A 10,664-nucleotide genomic window follows, 5' to 3' on the forward strand; every position below is an offset into this window, starting at 1 on the left:
ACATTCTGACTGTTGGGAGTTTCCTGGAGGAAGGTTCTATTCTGCCGGCGGCTAGTGTTGGTCAATGGGCTGCAAATTGTAAGGAAGTTTTACTTGATTTACATTTCCTTCTACCTTTGTTTCCCGCCGTACTTTGGATGGGAGGCTGATGGTAGGGCTTCAGGAAATTGAATCTTGGGGGTCTATCAACATCCTAACTTCCGGAGACGTAAGAATGTTTTTTTCTTCTAAATCACTGATAGAGACTCAGGTCTTGCAGGACTGTGATCGCTGTTAGTTAACCATTTCTCCTTTCCTTAGTTTCAGGGCAGCTGGTAGTGACTGAGGAATGTCACAGAGATCCCACAGATCCCACCTGTTGCCAGGGGGTGTTGTGGGGTCTCAGCCTGTGCTTTGCCCTCACTTTGCTTTCTGCTCCCTCATCAATATCACTTAAATTGTTTTCTTGAACCATTTTTTTTTTAAACCGCTAAGGGGCAGAGACCAGCCTTGAACTTAGATCTTTATAATCCCCCGCTGAATACTCTTTCTATTCGATCAGAGGCTCTTAACCTAGGGATCCTCGGACACCCACAGACAGCATGTGATAAACACTTAGGAAGTGAGGATGTGTAGCGTTCATCAGATTCTCAAGGTGGGCCATGGCAGTCTCCAGAAGGCGGAGGCGTGGGCTTGGGGGGGGCGTTTAGAGGGAGGGCTGGTGCAGTGGGGATGAAGGAGAAGCCCCAGCGGATCGAAGGGAGGCTGCGTGTTGCTCCATTCGCCCAGTTTCAACACCTCTCGGAGCTGATGTGCCAACCCTGGGGCGGGGGGTTACCAGTGTCCTGTCCCCAGGAACTGGGGTGGCCAACGATCTGGTCCAAGTCCCCTGCACTCCCCGTGGTGTTTCCAGCCACATTCTATTCACTTGAGAGAAACTTAAAATACTGCTGGGTGTTGTGGGCCTGCCACATAATATTTCCTTGTTGGTGGTGGTGAAAGACCCGTGGATCCCCTTACCCAAGAATCCAACACCACCACTGGATGCAATCAGCAAGAGGTTCTTTATTGTTACACAGGCGCCTGCGGGTGGTCAGCGTGCGCCTGCGGGTGGTCAGCAGCTCCTGCTAGCTGAGCACACCCGGATGGGGTGGTGCCAGGTTTTTATAGACAGGTACAAACAAGTTTTGGGTGGGGCGCAACTGATTAGTTGACGGTTAGAACTTTTGAAAAAGGCATACTGTGGAGTTTGCTGATTGGCTTTGGGGACCCGCGCGAGCAAAAAGAGAGGCGGGAAGGGGGAACAAGCTGATTGGTTCTGAGGGCCCGCGCGCGGGAGGAGAGAGGCAGGGAGGGGGAACAAGAAGGGGGAAGGTAGGAATGCCATCATGGCGTCTTCTATTATTTCTATAAGCCAAGCAGTTACAGAAGGGCAAAAGAGCAATTAATAACCTAATTTACGCCTAAAAGCCAGCGGTTCACAGAAAAGCAAACAAGCGGTTAGTTATCCTATCTATCTTCTAGGGGAGGAGTCTTTCATTCCCCCCTTTTTCTTTATCATGGATAGAATCTTCTATCCATTCGTCTTGTTCTTGCATGTCCTGCCCTTGCATTGAGCTAGTCCGGGGCTCTGTTTGTTTGAGGAGTTGGTATCGCTGTGTCAGTACCATAGTCTGAACAACAGACAGGCGATCTTTAATGAACTGTACTAACCTGTTTAAGACACAAGGACCAAAAGTTAGAATTAGTAACAGAATGATGAGAGGGCCCGTTATAGATGACAACAAAGTAGTAAGCCAAGGCAATCTGTTGAACCAGTTTTCGCGGTGGAGAAGGGTGAAGAGGGGGTGCAAGGCATCAGCCCCTTCTCCATCCTCAGCCAGCCTCCTGCTCCTTCATCATTTCCCCCTGAACAATTTTGACTCTTAAATCTTTAAGGTGGTTGAAGGTGGAAGGTCTCATCTTCTGTAACTTCTTCCTGCTGAATAGGGGCGTAGAGCTGTCCCTACCTACTGGGGTCAATATTGATCAGTGGAGGAATGTATAGGGGAGTTACGAAAGGCGGAGGCAGCCGAATCCAGCGCTGACAGCGAAGAGGCGTCCTCTCACGCAACAAGGATCGTCTGTCATGGTGAAGTCATTGCAGCAATGGAGTCTCGGCACCAAGTAGAGAAACATTGAACAAAGCAACATATTAAGGTTAATGAGGTGATAAAAATGAGAAGCCTGAGAAGGAGATTTGGCCATAGTCCTCCTTCAAACCAGGAACTTAACCAATCACTAAAAGAGAGAGAGGGATCTTGTAGGGCCTTAATCTGGGTGTTCATATCCTTTATTATTCCTGTGACATTTTTGCGATAGTCTGGGATGTACACGCAACATTCTGTTTTGATGATTGCACATGTGCCACCCTGGGCTGCTGTCAGGACATCTAAGGCCATCCTATTTTGTAGGACTGCCTTGCGTATCTGTGACACTTCGGTATTAAGCAGGGAGATGCCATTTAGTGGATCATTGAGTGCCTTTGTAGTATATTTATTAAGGGCTTCTACATGCCACATGACATCCTCTAGTCCCGCAGATGGAACAAAAATGGATGCTAAGTGATCATACCATTTAAAAACAGATCGTGTCCATCTTTGTTTCAAGTTGGGGAGATTAGCTGGAGTTGTAATGGTTTTAGTAATGCGCCCATGAATCCAGGCAAATCCTAAAGTACAGCGACCTATCCACCCTGGAGGAAGCCAGGGCCACAGGTTGGTTCCACATATCCAGTGGGTTCCGTTTGGAGCTGGCCATCTAATGCCAGGTCGCCTTGCCCAGTCAGTAGCAAACCAGTCAGTAGCCTGGAGTACTATAACTTGGGAACACACTTCTAGTGATAGCCATCCCAGATATCGTGTGTTATTTGCCCAAGTACCACTCGTATGATTCCTTTGTTCCCAGCATAAAACTGCCTTCTGACTGAGCTGTCCAATCGTGGGTGTAAGCCACAGATACGTATCCCAGATTTGATATATGCCATCCTTAGAATAGCGATAAGGAGGGTTTTGTAACTTAGGCCCATATTTGATTGGGGAGTTATGGCTTGATAGCAATCCCCTTTCCTTCCAAATAGCTCCATGGGCATGTAGTACCAGGAAAGCATATTTGGAGTCAGTATAAATGTTAATTCTTAGACTTTGGCAATTGCAAAGTGCTAGTGAGCACTATGGCACACCTAGCTTTTCTTATTTTTTTTTCTATGAAAACTACTGTCATCAGAAAACCAACTGTCATTCATATTTTTAACAGGGGTATCTTAAATCTGGCCATATAGAATAAGCAAGATCAAATAAAATACAAAGAACATTTTTGCTCTATAGAGAAAGAAGTACAGTGGTCAGGTTCAGGCATACAGGTAACTAGGTTTAAAGTTTGACAAGTTTTATTTCTGGCATATCTGTTAATGTAGCCCAGTATTTAATAAGTTGGCCTCCATCATCCATTGGTGGTCTTTGGCTTCTAAGACAAATCTGGACCTGATGTGACATCATTACAGTCAAGGACTGTCCCATAGTGAGCTTTGAGGCTCTTTTATAGGAGGGCTGTTCCATGCTTAGCTAAAGCATCTATTTGCAATTGCACCTCAACAGAGGTGGCCTCTAGGATAAATATGACTAAGGGATGAAACCAATAAGACGACCTTTGAGTGGTCCAGCCTTAACAATATCCTGATTACAGAGGATCACTGGCAAGTGAGAAAACTTGTCAAGAGATAAGGGGAGTCCCCCATGAATCATCCAATCCATTCATAAAGAAAGTGGGGTCATCCATTATCTCCACAAGTCCATAGTTAATCCTATGGAGTGTGGTATGGTGGTTTTTAGGCAATTTCATTATCCCAGCCACACATAAGATGTTAGTTAAGTTATACAATTGTAGGGGAATCAATCCCATTTTCCAGTTGTTTAATCATGTGCTGTGGGGTCTGCTAATATCCCCACAAAATAATAAGAGCGACTAAAGAAGCTATTGTGCAACTTCTCTGAAGTTTACCTCAAATTGTTTAGCTTAGGTAAACAAACATTTAAAGACAATCAAATCTAGAATTTAACATCCATAAAGGTGTGTTACTAAAACAATTTTTCTCTCTAAAATAACCCTCATTTCCAGAGATAGCCAAATCAGGACTAATTCACTTGTGAAACAAGTCCAGTTTTAACAAACTTGGCCTAATTATTTACATAAGCTCAGCAAGAACAGTGACTGTGATCAATAGATCTTTTAGAATCTGCTTTGCTGGAACTTTGTATAAGGAATCTCTAGGTTGAACTTTTAGTAGCCTCTCCGGGCCAGAAGCCAAGCCCTGTACTTGCCATCAGGCATGCCTGCAATACCTGTTGATTTGGGCGAGTTCCTCTTCCTGAGACTGCACCCACCAAGGAGTGACATTCTTTACTCACCTGGTGAGGCTTCTGGGAACTCTGTAAGCAAGGTATCAGGCCAACAATCCCAAGGGGCTTTATGGCTCCAGGTTTCATAAAGTCAACCTTAGTTCCTTTAAACTGTCTGGTCATATCTGAGTCTTTTCAAATATGACATCCCAGTCAAAGCCTTGGTAAAATAACCCGTGTTTCCAATTCTTTCCTGTTACAAGGAGAACAGATTCTTATTGAACTTATGCAAATGACTGATTGCCACGGAAGAATGAATACTTACTGAGACCTTTTGGTTTCAGAGGGTTCAGATAGAGAGAAAAGTTGAATGCTTTGATTTGTTTACAAATCAATACTTTTACATCTCTGTAAGTTACAGATAACTAGGAGGGAGTATCCCTAGTCTGGAAGAGCAAACATTAAAGAGAACCAGCAATGTTTAAAGTAAGACCAAACATTAAGAGACACAACACTATAATCTTTTAGTTCATTTAGTCCCATGTTACTAATTCTGGTGAATGCGGCTTTAGTCAGTTCTGGAAATTCTTACCCATTTCAGTTTTAGGATTTTCAAGTATATCAAATATCTATTTGTCCTGAAAGTCCTTTATAGGAATCTACTTGAAGATAAAACTCATTTTACAAGAGAATTAAAACAATTATAAATGACAAAAACTCAGAATGGATATGGTTAGAGCTAAAGAGACATGGGGGTTTACAATTTAGCTGCAAGGAAATCAGGTTATTTCTGTGATACATAACATTTCCATAATTACAGTATCAAGCAATGATCTCTCAAAACGTTAAAACTTTAGGAAGTGCGTAGAATCTCTAGAATAGTTATAGCATTTTCCCAAATGTAATCCAAGGTTTATCATTGGTTCAGTAGTACTTCATGAGCAACTTCACATACCAAGGAAAAGCCCGAGTTAAAGAGATTTACGATTTAAATCTTGTCAACATTTGCTAAGATCTTAGAAAGTTTTGAAGCACATGCCTAAATATAATTAGGGATGTTAAGCACCTGAAAAAACAAAACATAGAAACTGGGTTTTCTGGGCTGGCAAAGAGAAAACCATTTACATTTTCTTAACAGATCAATTGATCTAAGAAAACATTGTCCTTTTGAACAGAGAATTTCAGTCTTGTACCAATGTACCTTTAAAACCCATTCATTTCAATCTTAATCCATTCTTGACCATAGCTAAAATTCCTTTTCTGAAGATTTCCCTTCACAAACCTTCTACAACTTTCCTTTGCATTCAGGTTTTGTCCCAAGCCATTTCCTTCTAAACAACCATCTCATTTAGGACAAAATTACCTTCCTTTACCTTCAACAAAATGTATTCCCATTCCTTAAATCTTTCTTACATATCTCCTACTTTCCTACATACAGAGTTTCCCTTTATTTCCATCAGTCTTAGTTACACTAAGCAGAACTTCGTATTCTTAGAAACACCTTTAGTTATTAACCAATTGTGAACTGTTACAACAGAATTCTTCAGGTGGCAATTTATGAATCAGTTAAGTGGCAAACAAGTTTACCAGCAGATTTAAATACTCTTAGTTTCTTTGCAGTAAGAAGTCAAAAGCACAAACCTACATTCAGTAATTAACGACTTAGCATTTTATCCTGTTTGGTTAAGACCTAGATGTCCACAATTTAATTCCATTTGTCATCCAAGCAAAACTTTAAAACTTTCAGGTTACCAAAGACTTTGAAAGTTACTTCAGCAATTACCCATTAGAACTTTGAGACAGACAATTAACCATCAGTTTAGTTATTCCTTTGCTAACAAATTTTAACAAGTAACACAAGCTTATTTGACCTTTAGTAAACTTCGATAGAATAAAGCTTCACATTTACTGCTGTTAACTTCAAAGATGCATCTATCTTAATTAAACCAACAAACTTAACTTAGTTCCAATACTGATTTGCGTTCCACCTGGGCCCACTCCGCTTTGAATGTTTACCTGAGACATGTGTGGGAAGATCTGGAGTGGGTGTTAGGTCCAGGGGGTTCTCTTCTTGCTCCTTGACAGTGAAGAGAGAAGGAGCTGTGGTGCATGATCTAGAGGCTAGTCATGCAGGTTGCACGCGCGTTGGTACAGAAACAGAAGGGGAAAACAGAGGAAACAAAGTGCTGCCAGGAGGCAGAGAAAAGATTCCCGGTTTCAGAGCTCATAAGCCCCAACAGAGGAGCAGACGCCATGCTTTCCCACCAGCAAGGGGGGAAGGGTTAGGCAGTCCAAGTCAGGCCAGAGAACACAAGGAAACTTCCCCGAAACAAAGAGAGTTTCGGCAGCTGCTTGGGAATATTCCTTATAGTCTCTGTCTCGAGTTAGACCAACCCCAGTTGGCTCCAGTAATAGCCATTTACATGGGAAGTGAGTGAGGGAGAAGCCCCCCACATCTATTAGGAGAAACAGAGAGAAATAAAGCCAGAGTCCCCTTAAACAGAATGTAACCTTCATGACCAGTACAAGGAACATATATCCACATTTAAAGACATAACATGGAGACATACATGAAGACATACATTGTTGGCCTCCATTCGGAGTCAAAGAAAACACCAAGGACAATAAGTAAGACACACAAAACAATTAACAAGAAGGACACTGCGCGATTTCGGTACCGAACCGAGAGTACAAATCCAACCGGCCCAGGGGAACCACGAGGTCTCCCTGCGGCGGACAGAACCAGCCCAGGGGAACCACGAGGTCTCCCTGCGGCGGACAGAACCAGCCCAGGGGAACCAAGAGGCTCCCCTGCGGCGGACAGAACCAGCCCAGGGGAACCACGAGGCCCCCCTGCGGCGGACAGAACCAGCCCAGGGGAACCACGAGGCCCCCCTGCGGCGGACAGAACCAGCCCAGGGGAACCACGAGGCCCCCCTGCGGCGGACAGAACCAGCCCAGGGGAACCACGAGGCTCCCCTGCGGCGGACAGAACCAGCCCAGGGGAACCACGAGGCCCCCCTGCGGCGGACAGAACCAGCCCAGGGGAACCACGAGGCTCCCCTGCGGCGGACAGAACCAGCCCAGGGGAACCACGAGGCTCCCCCGCGGCGGACAGAACCTTGATCCCTGGGGCGTCCCCCAGGGTGGCAGGGGAGAAGTCCGAGTTCGTCAACTCCTTCTCAAGCTGCCTACAGAATACAGAGCAACAACGCGCGCTGTCGTACAGTCCTATACTACCGAAGCATAGGCAAAACAGAGGCCTACGAACGAGAACACGAGACTGGATACAAACGAGAACATGAGACAGGAGACAAGAATGCTGGCCAGCTTACCTCCCGGTGGGAGTCAGTTGGATCCGTGGGCAGGAGTCCGATGATCTCGGTGGGACCTCCAAATGAAAGACCCGTGGATCCCCTTACCCAAGAATCCAACACCACCACTGGATGCAATCAGCAAGAGGTTCTTTATTGTTACACAGGCGCCTGCGGGTGGTCAGCGTGCGCCTGCGGGTGGTCAGCAGCTCCTGCTAGCTGAGCACACCCGGATGGGGTGGTGCCAGGTTTTTATAGACAGGTACAAACAAGTTTTGGGTGGGGCGCAACTGATTAGTTGACGGTTAGAACTTTTGAAAAAGGCATACTGTGGAGTTTGCTGATTGGCTTTGGGGACCCGCGCGAGCAAAAAGAGAGGCGGGAAGGGGGAACAAGCTGATTGGTTCTGAGGGCCCGCGCGCGGGAGGAGAGAGGCAGGGAGGGGGAACAAGAAGGGGGAAGGTAGGAATGCCATCATGGCGTCTTCTATTATTTCTATAAGCCAAGCAGTTACAGAAGGGCAAAAGAGCAATTAATAACCTAATTTACGCCTAAAAGCCAGCGGTTCACAGAAAAGCAAACAAGCGGTTAGTTATCCTATCTATCTTCTAGGGGAGGAGTCTTTCAGTGGCAGGTGGGGGTAGGGGGCTGGGGGGCGGTAGGAGGTGGGAGAGGCCCCAGGCACCGGGGCTGGGCCTCCACTGACCACTCTCCCAAGTATGTGGTAAGGGAACAGCATTGCCACCTGAGAGGAGAGGGGAGGACTAGAGATAACTGAGGAATTAATACTAAATCTAAGTTTCCTCCAGACCTCTAGGCCACAGGCCTTTCTGAGTATAACTAGAATGGGCATTTGAAACAGTTTTTATTCATTTACAGGAATCTGCAGAGTACTCCTGGCTACTATCAGGCATAGGGAAAGGGGGAATCTGTGTGATATCAGGGAGAATCACGCACATTCTGTCCGCGTGCGTGTTACACCAACAGGTCATCACAACAGAGTGTGACAAGTCCTACGATGGAAACATTACAAAGAGCCAGGGGAGCAACTCCAGAGGAAAGAACAATTACACTTGGGGAATGAGAAGCTGTTCTATTGGAGGCGGCAGAGCTGTTCCGTTGAATAAATGGGTATCGAGTGTCCAGTGTCGTGTTGACAGGAGGGTAGGAGATGGCTAGACACAGAATGTCCGCTGTCAGGGAGCTCAAAGCCAGGCCCATGGGCCTCGAAGCACAGAAGGGACAATCTGTTAGTTACAACAGGCCACACATTCCATGTGCAGGCTAGCACGGCTCTGGGGACAATACATTATGTGTGTGTGTGTGTATCCGTGTGTGTGTCCTGGAGAAAGGGATGCCTGAGTTAGGTTTTGGATGATAAATAAGACTTTACAGGGTTGCAGGTAGAAAGAAGCATAAGCTACAAAGGCTTTCCAAAGAGAAGCAAAAGCAATAGTATTTATCGAGCTCGGTACTAGGTACTGAGTGCTTCACAGACATTATCTCACAGGGCAACTAACCACCCCCACCCTGCTTTTTTTCTTAAATAAAATCCTTTCTTGGATCCAAGATGACCCTTGGTCCCCAAAGGCCCATCATACTCCAATCATATCTATCCCTTTGTCTATCTCTATCTATCTATCTATCTATCTACCTACCTATCATCATCTGCCCGTCTGTCCAGATCTATCCCAGTGTTTATTCAGGAATCAGACATAGGATTGTATTTAATTTTTTTAAAAAGATTTTATTTAATTATTTGACAGAAATGCAGCAAGAGAGGGAACTCAAGCAGGGGGAGTGGGGGAGGGGGTGAAGCAGGCTTCCTGCCAAGCAGGGAGCCTGATGTAGGGCTTGATCCCAGGACTCTGGGATCAGGATCTGCACCGAAGGCAGACACTTAACTACTGAGCCACCAACGTGCCCCAGGATTTTATTTTCTTAAGAAATTATGGTTTTCCTCTTCTTCTTCTTCTTTTTTTTTTTAAATGTTCTTCTAATAAGCAGAAAACACACACTCAGCAGTGTTGGCTTCTGTATTCCTCTATTGGTCAGTGGAGGGATTATTGAACAAAGAGAGAACGCAATGTTTGGAAGGCAGGGGCGTGATTAATATTTAAGTACCCTGAAAGGAGCTCTTTTGGTGATATATTTCATCTTGTCAACCTAAACTGTTTAAAGGGATACTCCAAGTTTTAAAGCAGAAATGCTTATTTTATCAGAGCATCAGTGGTTATGAATTGGGAACTTTAGTTTGATAAACCGTGCTGGCTTACTGAAGTTTAAGGAAGGCTAGACCCGCCAGGAATGCTCAAAGGTAGAAACTCTTAGGGAAACAGTATATACCAGCACTATCCAATGAACTGGACAGTCATGTTTTAAAATTGATCAAGGCTAAACTCACAGACGCCTGGCTTTTCCTGTAAAAACCCTATTTCTTCTGTGAAAACAGAGGGAGCACAGGACTGCAATCTCTGGAGGAATGCGGAGGGAGAAAGGGCATCACGACTCTATATTCTTTAGAATGAAGAATATTTTATTTACTTTGGTCACAAGAGTGGAGGGCCTGATTCCTTCCTCTTTGAACTCTACTATTTTCAAACTTGATCCGTACCAACTTGAACTTCTTTGCCTCCAGTCCCAGAGAAAGGTCTTGCCTCTGCTAGAAGCTAATGACGTCTGCTTTCCAGAACATTTGCCTCTCATCTCCTTAAGCATGGGGGGGGGGGCTGTCCCTCCACCAACAAAGCTACAAAGTAAATATTCTTAAACTCTATGTTCACTTCAGCTAATATGTTTCTTCTCTACTTTCTCAAGTTGAGATTGATTGACATATAACATATTAGTTTCAGGTATATAGTGTAATGATTGGATATATGTATATTATAATATGATCACCCTAATAAATTTTTAACATCCATCGCTACTACTATATTTTGTGTATTCTTAAATGCATATTTTTTTTCCAGATTTTTTGCAACATGGTCACCATAGT

At 44.6% G+C, this 10,664-nt stretch overlaps 1 pseudogene; it reads left to right on the forward strand.

Moving 5' to 3' along the window:
* LOC131820688 (voltage-dependent anion-selective channel protein 3-like) overlaps positions 1 to 7,481 on the forward strand; it is a 43,686-nt pseudogene extending 36,205 nt beyond the window's left edge.
* The last annotated feature ends 3,183 nt before the right edge of the window (positions 7,482 to 10,664 follow it).

Source organism: Mustela lutreola, chromosome 18 (genome assembly GCF_030435805.1).
Source record: "Mustela lutreola isolate mMusLut2 chromosome 18, mMusLut2.pri, whole genome shotgun sequence".
Taxonomy (NCBI): domain Eukaryota; kingdom Metazoa; phylum Chordata; class Mammalia; order Carnivora; family Mustelidae; genus Mustela; species Mustela lutreola.